Source organism: Vulpes vulpes, chromosome 10 (assembly GCF_048418805.1).
Source record: "Vulpes vulpes isolate BD-2025 chromosome 10, VulVul3, whole genome shotgun sequence".
Lineage (NCBI taxonomy): Eukaryota > Metazoa > Chordata > Mammalia > Carnivora > Canidae > Vulpes > Vulpes vulpes.
This window is the reverse complement of record NC_132789.1, coordinates 10,283,199-10,295,616: the sequence shown is the minus strand read 5'-3', so window position 1 is coordinate 10,295,616 and position 12,418 is coordinate 10,283,199. Positions and strand designations below refer to the sequence as shown.

Genomic DNA, 12,418 nt, shown 5'->3' with positions numbered 1-12,418 from the left:
GATAGAGAAAGAGAGAAGGAGAGAGAGAGAGAGAGAATCTTCAGATCTTGAGCAGCTTCTGTGTGCCAGACACTGTAGCACACACCAACATATAGCACTGAGAAAAAGACAAAACTCCCAGGTCCCATGTAGCAGCATTCTTGTCAACAGTGTTACCTCTAGGGGTGAGGAAAGAGGTTTTCTTCCTCTTTGTCTTCCTGTACTATTTGAATTCTCTTACCATGAATATGTGTTACTATTTTAATTTAAAGGCTATCTTTGTAAAAAGATATATATAAAAGGGGATGAGCAAGCTCCACTTCTGGACCCCCAAATTATTCCTCACTGTGCAAATATTTTTCTTGGCCTCCTCCTACCCAATCTGATAAGAAAATCTTCATTCAACAAAAGAAGGAAGATTTCTAGAAAATTCTAAACCTTCATGAACTTTCATTCATAGAATGCAGACAAGATATCTGACCTCATGGAGCTTATAATCCAATGAAACATCACTCAAAGAACTGGTGCCCAGTTGCTATAAGAACTTGTATCAGTGAATGCAGTCTTTATTACACACGGGGAAACTGAGGCCCACAGATATGGTGTGACCACCTCAGGTCACAGAATTGGTTAGTAGATCCATTTTTTCACCCCATCACTCCTACAGCCTGCTTCACCTTAGAGCCAGTATTAACACAAGTCAGAAAGTCTTACCAAGGCAGTGGATGGAGACCATTGTTTACATAATTTAAAATGGAAACTGCCAGGAGCACCAAATAGCAAATCTCATTACTCTCAGAGATGAATTCGCAGAACTTGCCAACTCTAAAAGGGAATGAAATGGAATGTGGCACTTTCTGAAGGCTACCAAGAGATCTGATATACTCCACGTTAAAGAACCACCCAACTATACATCATTGGTTTTAAATTTCTTTGAACAATCAACCACCCTGAATTTTGAATCAGGAATTTCATATCTGAGAATGTCAACTAAGAAAACAACCCTAAGTATAAGGAGGGGGAAAAAACACTGTGCATATTATGCATATAGAGAAAAATGAAAACCAACCTAAATGTCCATTAACTGAGGGATGGGTTAGCATGTTGCACTCAGTAGAACATTATTCAGCCATAACAAATTGTGTTTATGATACATTTATATTATGAGAAATATTTATGTCATCGAGTGAAGTAAAAAAAAAATAGCAAATAGAATTGCACACATACACGGTAGTGACTGCAGTTGTAATGGATTAAAAACTAAGCACATAAAAATACCAGCGGGAAATACACTAGACATTAATGATGGTTGTCTCCATCTGTCTCCATCTGGATTTTCCAAATTGCCTACAATGATCATAGACATATTCCTTTCAACATAAAAGAAAACTAAATTTCTTTTTTAATATGTTGTATAATATTGCAAAAATATATAGCCTAGGCTTCCCCCCCAAAATGAGTCTTATATTCTGAAGACTGATAGCCATAATAATCACAATGACAAGTCACATTTATGAAGCATTTGCTATTGTGCCAGGCACTCCTCTAAGCACTTGACTTTTATGAACCCACTTAAATCTTTGCTCACTCACTCGGCTCCACCTGAACTACTCTCCTTGCTGTTCTTCAAACTCTGATGCCACAGGGCCTTTGCACTTCCAGTCCCTTCTGCCTGGAATGCTCTTCTCCAAGACATACATCCACATGGCTCACTTTCCCAGGTCTCTGCTCAAATGTTGCCTACCACCTGACCTAGCACGGTATACTCTCTTCTTCTCTAGCCCTTTAACTCCACTTTATTTTTCTGCATGGCACTTATCCCATCTGTCATATTATGTAGTTTACTTGTTCACTGCCTGTCAGTCATCCCTCACCCATTAGAACATCTCTCTGGAAAATGAGTGAAAATATCAGTGAGGATGACAGAATATGAGAGACTCCTAACTCTGGGAAATGAACAAGGGGTAGTGGAAAGGGAGGTGGGTGGGGGGATGGGGTGACTGGGTGATGGGCACTGAGGGGGGCACTTGATGGGATGAGCACTGGGTGTTATGCTATATGTTGGCAAAATGAACTCCAATAAAATAAAATAAGATAAAATAAAAAATAAAATAAAATAAAATAAAATAAAATATCTCTCTGGATTTATTCACTGCTATCCCCAGCACAGAGAATAACACACCTATCACATAGTAGATGCTTAATAAAAAGTGAATAAAAGTAGCAATCCTATGAGGTATTACCCCCATTTTACAGATTACAAAACTGAGACACAAATTCTAAACTACTTGCTCAAGGTCATAGAACAGGTAAGTGGCAGAGCAATGGTTCAGATATAGACAGTGTGGCCCCAGAACCTACATTCTTGAGGTAGAATTATAAACACTTAAGAGTACTGATGAAATAGAACAGATTTTAAAGAGATACCACCAGGAAAGACAGGCCAACAGAAGCATAACTTTCATTCATTAAGCATAAAATTTAGGTCTTTGAGCCAGAAAAAAAAAAAAAAACTGGTTTGTGCAAAATGTAATATACCAAGACTCCTTGATTCTTGGCATATTCTGGGCTCAGGAAGAATCAAAGCTCATGTCTGGCTAAATCCACACTTCAGAGCACTGCTGTGGCCCAAATGAATCAGTAGTTCCCAAAATTATGGGAAACATACCATGCAGGGTTAGCAAAGAGCCCATTTACAAAGTGATGTCCACATTGATGATCAGGACCGCCCTGTGCAAGCTGGAAACTGCCGCCAGCCATCAGCAACCAGGGGGGACAGAGACTGCATCTGTCTTGTTCACAGCTGAGTCCTGGGCCCCTCCTGGGGCATCCAGCAGGCAATCAGCCAACAATGAATATTAAAAGTAGAATGAATATTAGAGATGAGGAAATGGGAGGCTCAGAGGAGACACTATTTTTCCCAAGTCACTCACCACTAATAGGCAGCCAGTTCCTTTGACTCCAACCCCAAGGAATGTTGTTTCTCCTGCAGGACAAGGACAATTCAAACTGTCAGACCTCACTGCACACTTGAAGATTTTAAGGTGGTGAACTGGGAAGCTCCCTGAACCTGTTTGATGCCGCTGCTGCGATGGCCACGGAGGGCAGAGCTCAGATAGCCCAGTGGCTACGAGGACTGCGATTGACTGCCAGCTTCCAGCTGCTGCACCTTCCAGAGTCGCCAAAGACCGACTTTCCCAGGGCTGCTCCCACCCAATGACTGTGCATGGCATGAGTGGCAGAGCTGGCCACTGGTACCAGACACAAGATTCCTTGAGGGACAGTTCTCACTCTGGGGCTCTCCGTCGGCCTGGCCCAGACCTCCCAGCTGTACTGGGATCTCAGGCTCTCCCCCGCCCAGCCCTCTTTCCTGTCCCTCCTTTTCCACAGCTGTCAGACCCCTCATCGCACTCTATTCCTGCTCCCTCTCCTTGTCATCCTTCACAGACACTCACCCCCATAATTCTCACCTAACATCTGAACTGGCACAGATGGATTCTCATATGGAAACCTGATTTATCCAACAGGCTTTCAAAGGATTCTGGGTGATCGTGGAAGGGTGAGCAGTGTCTCCCCCCACAAAGATGTCTATGCATCAATCTGTGAGACTTATGGATATGTTACCTTATACAGCAAAAGGACTTTGCAGATTATGATTAAGGTAGAGATCTGAGAGCGGAAAGAAAATCTACCTTGGGTGTTCTAGGTGAACCCAGTGTAATTACAAAGGCCCTTCTAAGAGGGAAGCAGGAGGTCGGAAAGAGAGATGCTACACTGCTGGCTTTAGACATGGAGGGAGGGACCACAAACAGTCTCTAGTACCTGGACAAAGTACATGATAGATTTTCCCACGAAGCCTGCAGCAGGAACCAGCCCTGCTGACACCCTGATCTGAGCCCTTAATTTTAGTCTTCAGTAAGATTCATTTCAAACTTCTGATCTCCAGAACTGTTAAGAGAATAAATTTGTGTTTTAAGCTACTACATTTTGTTAGAGCAACATTTGTAAACTAATACAGCAATGAAGTAAAAGGGGGAGTAGCTGGATTGTCACATTGACAAAATTTTAACCCAAGCTCATCAATCTTACAATGCTTTATCCTGAAGACATCATAACTAGGCCATCTTTCAATGGCACTGCTGCCAGAAACAGCAAACAGAAATCTATCTCAGATGTTAACAAGTACCATTGGCAGGGTGGATGACACAGCTCAAATGTACTTTGCCTTGGGTTCTTTGAGGTATTTGGGCCCCCAGAGAGGGACACATCTGCTTAAATTCCCAATGTCAAGGTCAGAGGCCAGTCCAGGTTTCAAATCCCAGCTCTGCCACTGTTTATCAGCTGTGGGACCTTGAGCAAGTCACCTATCAGCCTGAGCCACCATTTCTTTCCCAGAATAACGGAGCTGGTCACACCTGACCCTGGGGGTTCTCTAGAGGCATGAGGTCACAGAGGGGCTAATAGAGTGCCCGGCCCAAGAAGGGCTCAGGAAAAGCCTGCTGATGATGATTAGTGATAGGATAGCCCTCCTCAAAGGAGAAAACAGGCTTCTGGGATTGGTATTTTTAGAACTTTAATTCACCCAATGCACAAATATTCCTTGAGAGTCAGCTATGTGTGTAGTCACCCAGGTGTTGTCCTAGAGCAGGAGACAGCAAACTTATGGAAAGGACGAGATGATAAATATTTTAGGCTTTACAGGATATGTCTCTGTCACCACTACTCAACTCTGCCATTGTAGAGAGAAAGCAGCCGTGGACATATATGAATGAGCATGCCTGTGTTCTAATAAAACTTTATTTATAGAGCCAGGTGGCTGGACCACAAGCCATAGTCTGTTGATGTCTGTCCTAGATAGTAGATATACATCAGAGAATAAAACAGACGTGGCTCTTACCCTCATGAAATTTCCCACATGCATTTAATACTTTTCTTAAATAAATTTTTTAAAAAGCAGTTGCATCTTCTCCTTCTCTGTATCACTGAGGCAGTATAGGATAGAGCACAAGCTTTGGAACCAGACCTCCTCGGTTCCAGTCCTCCTCCACCAGCTTGCTGTGTGGCTTTGAGCCAGTTATTTAACCTCTCTGTGTGTGCTTGAGTTTCTTCATCAGTCAAACGAGGTGAGAATAATACCTACTCATGGGAGTGTTGTGGGAATTAAATAAGGCAGTTATTCATCACCCAACAAGGACAATCAGTGGCTTTATTATTATGATTGCTAGTGGCAATTGAGCACTAAATATACACAGGTGCCATGGGAATGATTAGTCAGTGACCTCGTACCTACTTTCTGAGGTGGGATAATTATGTCCATTTTAAAGGTGAGAAAACAAAGGCCCAAAGAGGTGACTTGCAAGGTCACACAGCTGGCAAACTACCCAATTTCACTCCACTTCTCTCTTACTCCCGAGTTGGGAGTCCTCGGTCACTATGCTCAGAAGCCTCACATGCTTGACTCATGTGTTCTCTGATTTTCAGGGGAAATAGAAAGGGATTTTGTTTTGGATCCTTTTAACTCCAAAGCATCAAATAAAAAATAAATTTCATTGTGAAACCCTGCGGAGGTCCCCGGGTATGCTGGCTCCCTGCACCTGTTGAAAAATCTCATCTGTCAGGTTAGGGAGACGGGCAGGAGGAATTCATACTTCCTTCACGCCCTCCCTTCTCATTACCCCCAAGACATTCTGTCCAGGCACAAAGCATGTGAAATCCAGCCCCTGACATTTCCATGAGTCTTGGCCATGCCCTTCTCATCACTTTGGCGAGAGTAGGCTCTTTTTATTCTTCTCGGCTAAATGTCTCAGCTAGGCTTCTGAGAGAACTGTATGAGATCTCAGCCCCTCCCTCTCCTGCTCCTGCATTCACTCATCCCTCCAGCAGGCATTTGCTGATCACCTACTGTGTGCCCGGAGTCATGCTGAGCACTAGGGACATGTAGTGCCCAAGACAGAGCACAGCCTTTGTCCTGATGGACCACCCTCTCCTGAGAGGAAGCCCCACCTGTATGAAGACATCAGCGCAGGAGCCTCTACAGGAAATGACAGGTAACAGGGTGAGGGTAGGTATGCAGTTGTGGTTTAATGAGTCTAGAGCCTCAGTTCCACTGGGAACATACTTGACACGACTGAACTGTGCACTGAAAGAGGGTTGAAATGGTCAATTTTATGTGTTTTTATCATAATTTTTTAAAACTGTCTGCCCTTCAGCTGTTAGCTAACCTTCCTCCCTTCCATCTCCTTTCAAAGTGTCTATACCCCTTGACAGTGAATTATACCTCGTTTAGCTACTCTAATCATGAAATGTTTCAAATACATGAATTTGCCAGATATCTGAAGTGCATCCTTACATGGGGAAGGAATCTAGCATGTGCTGGGAGCCCACTGTGTGCCCCTGAAGAGAAGGGTTCACATTTGATACTCATAACAACTCAGCCACATAGATATTTTTCTTCCCATTTTATAGGTGAGGTAACTGAGGCTCAAAGAGCCTGAGGACATTATTTGAAAATTCATAGCTAAAAAGAGACAGCCCATGATCTGGACCTACATCTGTCCAGTCACAGTGCCTGTGACTCTCTACGCACACTGTGATTACAATAACATTCTTTTTAAATAAAATTATCTCCCCAGAAATCTTTCTTGAACAGAACACATATTTTCTGGTGAATATAAATTAGCCTCAGGATTGCCACTGTTGGGCTATGCCAGCATTTACCAAAGCATGTGTCACACCTTAATTTCCAGAATGTTAATACATATGACATGAAAAAAAAAAAAGTCACATGCACAAATGTGTTTGGGAAACACCGGGTTAACAAAGAGCAACGTGCTTCTTATGGCAGGACTTCTCAGAGCCTTTAAAGAGGCAAGTTTACGTTATGAAGCCGCAGAGGGATCCTAAACAATGCAGTATTTCCAAGACCTGACCTCAGAATCCTTTTCGACACAACCACCTTGATGTCCATGCTGGGAAATTGGTCAATTCTTTTCCAACTTTCATGGGCATGAGGATCACAGGGATGCTTGTTAAAATGCAGATTTGTGAGCCTTACCACTGAAGACTGATCTGGAAATTCTGACAATCTGGGTGGAGTCTAGAGTCTGAGCCACGTCTAACGCTGCTGGTCTGCAGACAGTCCTGTGAGAAGCCCTCGCTAGAGGCTGGTGTTCTGGTTAGTTTCAGAGCTGCTCTAGCAACGGACTTGCTCAGAACAAGTGAAGACAAAGGATGAATAAGAAATCAGAAGGCTGGGGTGCCTGGGTGGCTCAGTTAGTTAAGAATCTGCCTTCGGCTCAGGTCATGATCCCCGGGGTCCTCGGATCCTGGGATCAAGCCCTGCATTGGGCTCCCTGCTCAGCGGGCAGCTTGCTTCTCCCTCTGCCTCAGCTGTTTCCCCTACTTGTGCTCTCTCTCTGTTTCTCTCTCTCTCTCTCTCTCTCTCAAATAAAATCTTTTTTTAAAAAAGGAATCAGAAGGCTAGTCAAGGCAAGCCTCAAACATGCATGAAAGAATGAGTGAGGGAATGAGTGAGTGAATGAGTGAGTGAGCGAATGAAACAAGTCAGCTGTCAACTGAACAAAGACCCAGGATGGTCCAGAAATTCCATGTCTTAACAAGAAAGAGTGAATCAAAAGGAAAGCATATCCATCAGCAAGAACTCTTGGCAACTGAGAGAAGTCCAAGTGATTTTTATATTTTAATGCTTTTGGTATTCTGATAAATAATGAAGAAAGGCCAAAACAGAGGAATAGAAATTGTGGTATAGTTTAGATGCTGATACTTAATAAATTGGTGATTTCTGGCCATACATGTGACTGCATGTTAACCTAATCTGGAGAGAACATCAGAAGTCTGAATTTGAATACTTTCATCAAAGTTAGGTCACACCTCCCTCCCTTTGTTGCAAGCCCTGGTCTCTTGGACATGCAGAAGAGAACTTATCCACCAGTGCTAGGAGTGTAACTCACTAAATTCCAGGCTATTGTTACAATCATCCTCCTCCTTAACTGTGTAGCAAATGCAAATGTTTACCTTCCTAACATTCTTTTCTCCCTTCCTCCTTTCCATCAAAACTCCAGTTTTGTCCAGGGATCTATACACCTGTTATAGTTATCTTTTCCTGTGTAATAAGCCACTCCAAAACTTAGTGGTTTAAAATGACAACAACCAATAAAATAATATCAAATAAAATGACAAAACCATTTATTTTGCTCAGAAATCTGCTGCTTGAACAAATATCAGTAAGGGTAGCTCATCCCTGCTTCATACAACGTGGGGAACTTGACCAGAACTGCAGGATCCGATTACGAGATGGCTCACTTATTGGCTGTCAAGTTGGGTAGAGCTCAGCCATGACTGCGGGCTGGGAGCCTTGGTTCCTCTACATGGGACTCCTCATTAGCTGTTTGGGCTCCTCACAGCATGGCAGCTGGGTTCTAAGAGCAAGCATCCCAAGAAAACAAGATGGCACCTCTATTGGGTTTTATAACCCTCTTCAGAAGTCACATGGTTTCACACCACCATAGTCACAAGCTTGCTCAGACTCAAAGGGCATGGACACCATCACTTAATGGAAAGAGTATCTAGATCCCATTATAAGATAGCATATAAGATGGAAGATATTATTGTAACACTTAGATAATGCAATCTGCCATAAGATTCTTGGTGACCCTCACCATGGTCATCATTCTGGTTCCATTCCTTTTGACTGACTTAGGCATGTGAGGCAGTTTTAACCAATGAATTATGAGTTGGCTAAGATCTACAGAAAAAGGTATTTTTGCTCTTAAAAAGACATACACAAAAGGAAATGCAATTTCTTTCAAAACAGGACATTAAATTGCACCTGAAAATGACATCCAGAACTGAGAAAGCCATCTTATGGCCATTAGGGCTGCGGACATTAAGGTGGCAGAAGAGAAATAAGAGAAGTACATTGGTCCTTGGCGAAGTTATCAAGGTACTGAATTAATCCTGGAGTCACTGTGACTTGAAACAATAAATTTTCCTTATCGCTTAAGCCAGTTAAATAGAATTCTTGTCACAATAAAAGCATCCTTCTTAATTTAAATAGTTACCATTTACTGAGCATTTACTATGTACTCGCAGCGCATAGTACCACAGCCCTGCCACTGAGCCAAGTGTGGGACATTTGTTATCAGATTTAATCCTCACAGCAACCCATGAGGCAGGCACTGTTAATAGCCTAATTTCATAGAGAGGAAACTGAAAATCAGACAGTATGAACATTGCCAAGGTCCCAGAGCGAAGGGCAGAGCTCGGATTTGAACCTGGGGTAGAAGCACTTGTAATTCATCTCTCTTCTATAAAGACTGTCCACTGGCTCTCTGCCCCCATCCCCCTCCATTCAAAACTCCACTCCTATTTACAAGTTGATTCAAACAGCAGCTGTTGCAGCCATGAATCAGATCTACTAGAAGCAATTGCAATCTTCAAACAATTCTATGAACATACTTAAGAGTCATACTATGAAATCCAAACCAGATGTGATTTACCCCCAACGATGCCGATTCAAGTTCCAGCTGGAGTGGAAAGATGAGATTTGCCGAGGAAAGCTCGCTCTGCTTTGAAACATCCTACACCTGCCTCCTCAAAAGCAAGATTCCAATTTAGCTTGAGTACTGCTTACAGAATGGGGGGGGGGGGGTAACAATCATAAAACACAGATTAAGTGTTTTGCTCAAGTGTTTAAAGCACACCTTTCAGAGAACTACAAGGCTTCCTTCCATAAAATGTCTGGGTGATCTATACCCAGAGAATCTAGAAAAAGCCACAGAGATAATATCATTTGACAAAAACAAAGAAACCAACAAGTGTTTAATGAAACTAATTGTACCAACTTTAAACAAGGCAGAAACAAACACATATTGATGTTGGAAAATATGACCCTTCATTGTGGTGTCAAGGGAATCAAAGGTGACATTAAAATGAATAATGCCTGGTGCTTTGATCTAGTAAATATCAGTGCAAACTCTGGATTTTAAAGCTTCCTTTCTGCAATTCTTTCAGTATCCCCTTGTTTGACTTATCAGTCAGAAGCCTTTATATTATATCTGAACAAAACCTAACTTTAGAAGTGTCCTTAAAATGAGACACTATTGTTTTGGGTAAATAAAATGACTGGGAACTTCAGGTACAGCTGGATCCAGGCACTCAAGTGATATGATCAAGGCTTGGTCTCTCCCCAGGTCATGATTCTGCTTTTCTCTGTGTCGAATGAATGAAGGCAGCTGTACTCTTAACACATCTCAAGACATACAAGAGTCCACTTATCGGGATTCCTGGGTGGCACAGTGGTTTGGCGCCTGCCTTTGGCCCAGGGCGCGATCCTGGAGACCCGGGATCGAGTCCCACATCGGGCTCCCGGTGCATGGAGCCTGCTTCTCCCTCTGCCTGTGTCTCTGCCTCTCTCTCTCTGTATGACTATCATAAATAAATAAAAAAGAGTCCACTTATCTTTCTTCTAACAACATAGTCACAGATCTCCAAAATTTCTAGCACCTGTCTGAGGTTAAAAGTCAAACCTCGACATTCAACCACACTTAATATCCCTTTCTGATCCAAGTCACTTAGAGCATCCATTCCAAGAAAGAGCTAGAATCCTGGGATATACTCACCGAAGTAAAGTAAGCAAACAAGCAGTGATTTTACTGTGCAGCTTTGAATTTAATAGAGTTGAGATGCAGGCTGGCTGCAAGAGGCAAAAATTAAATGGTGACCTTTTCAAAATTTGCTTTCTCTGATGCAAATGTTAGCCCATGGCTGCAACCAGACATTTATCATGTCTGATTAGTTGATTTATAGTCAGCCCATTCTAAACACACAGAAGACAGAAACATTGCCTAATGTAACTGCACCCAGACCCCTTTCTTAGCCAAACTCCTGAATGTTTGACTGTTCAGTGTGACCCAGCCACCTGCCGTGCCCCAGACGCACAAATGTCCCATTAAGAATGACTGCATTTACACCAGAGTTATTTGTTTACACATCAATACTGAGGAACTAGGAGGAAGGAGGGTGCTTCTGCGGAGGGAGGGGGATACTGGCAAAGGAAAGGAAAGGAGAAATCTCGAGCGTTGAGAGGGAGACATCAGAGACTAAAGGATTCCCACTTGTCATGTTTGTCATTCTTCACACTCCTCCACTCCATGTCCTTCTGAGAATTTCTGATTGAGATTAAATTTCATGGCCACAATCCCCTACCTCCGCAAAGCTTACACAGACTCAGATTTCTCTGACAGTTGAGTCCATCAAAATTTAGTGAACTAAGCATCTATTGCTCCAAACTGGGATGCTGTTCGGTTCAAAAAATATTTATTGGGCATGGAGTGTCCCAGGATAACCATCCTGAGAAGAGAGAAGAGAAGGAAGGAGAGACGGAGGAGACAGGAAAAGAGGGGGAAGGTGGTAGAGGGAAGAGAAAGGAAGAGGAGGGACAGTTAACAAGTATCTGTGTGTTGTGTAATGAGGCCGGGTGGTGCAGTGGTTAAGGTCACAGCCTTCAGCCAGAGCCTGATCTTGAACCCTGGCTCCAGTTTCCCAGCTGTGTGACTCCTGATGAGTTACCAAACCCCTCTGAGCTTCCACTTTCTTCTTTGTAAAATGGAAATAAACCTAATCCTGCAGTACAAACATCACTGCAATATGTGCAGATCAGGTTATGGGGCTGGAGCTTAACCTCGGGCACAGCCCTACAGGGTCCTCCAGGCACTTCCAGCTACCAATATCTGCATCTTTGTGGGGCTTTCTACAGAACCAGAGGTCTCTCTGGCTGTGTAAGCAGAGCCAGAAGGGCAAACCTTCTGGCCCCACCCCCACCCAGGAGGTAGCCTTTACTTTTATTCCTTGGCCCAGTCTGGAGGTGGGCTTAATGCTCCTCGTTTTTCCACCTTCCCTCCCTTTACCATTCCCACTCTTCTTGTACTTCCCAAAGAAACCACTTGCACAGGAATCCTTGCCTTCGGATCAGTTTCTGAATAGAGGCTCAGAGAGGTTGAGGCAATTGTCCAAGAATACACAGCTTTTAAATAAGGACAGTTTGCACTAGACCTATCTCATTCCCTAAAGGCTATGATCACTTACCACCTAGTCTCCCTAAAACTAATGATATTTCAGTGCTGAGGGAGGGTGGCACTGATCAAGAGTTTTTCTAGGAACACCTGGGTAGCTCAGCAGTTGAACGTCTGCCGTTGGATCAGGGCATGATTCCGGAGTCCTGGGATCAAGTCCCACAACGGGCTCCCTGCGAGGAGCCTGCTTCTCCCTCTGCCTGTATCTCTGCCTCTCTCTTGTGTGTCTCTCATGAATAAATAAATAAAAATCTTTTTCTTTTTAAAAAAAAATAGTTTTTCTAGGTATCCACACTAAATGGAAAACACAGCCAAACTTGGCCATCTCCTCCTCTTCCTTGTTCCAC

General features: G+C 43.2%; 1 protein-coding gene across 6 annotated transcripts in view; it reads right to left on the bottom strand.

The window, feature by feature from the left end:
* The window catches only part of RPH3A (rabphilin 3A), a 273,026-nt gene that overhangs the window by 209,426 nt on the left and 51,182 nt on the right, over positions 1-12,418 (bottom strand). The gene's annotated exons all lie outside the window — the stretch shown is intronic.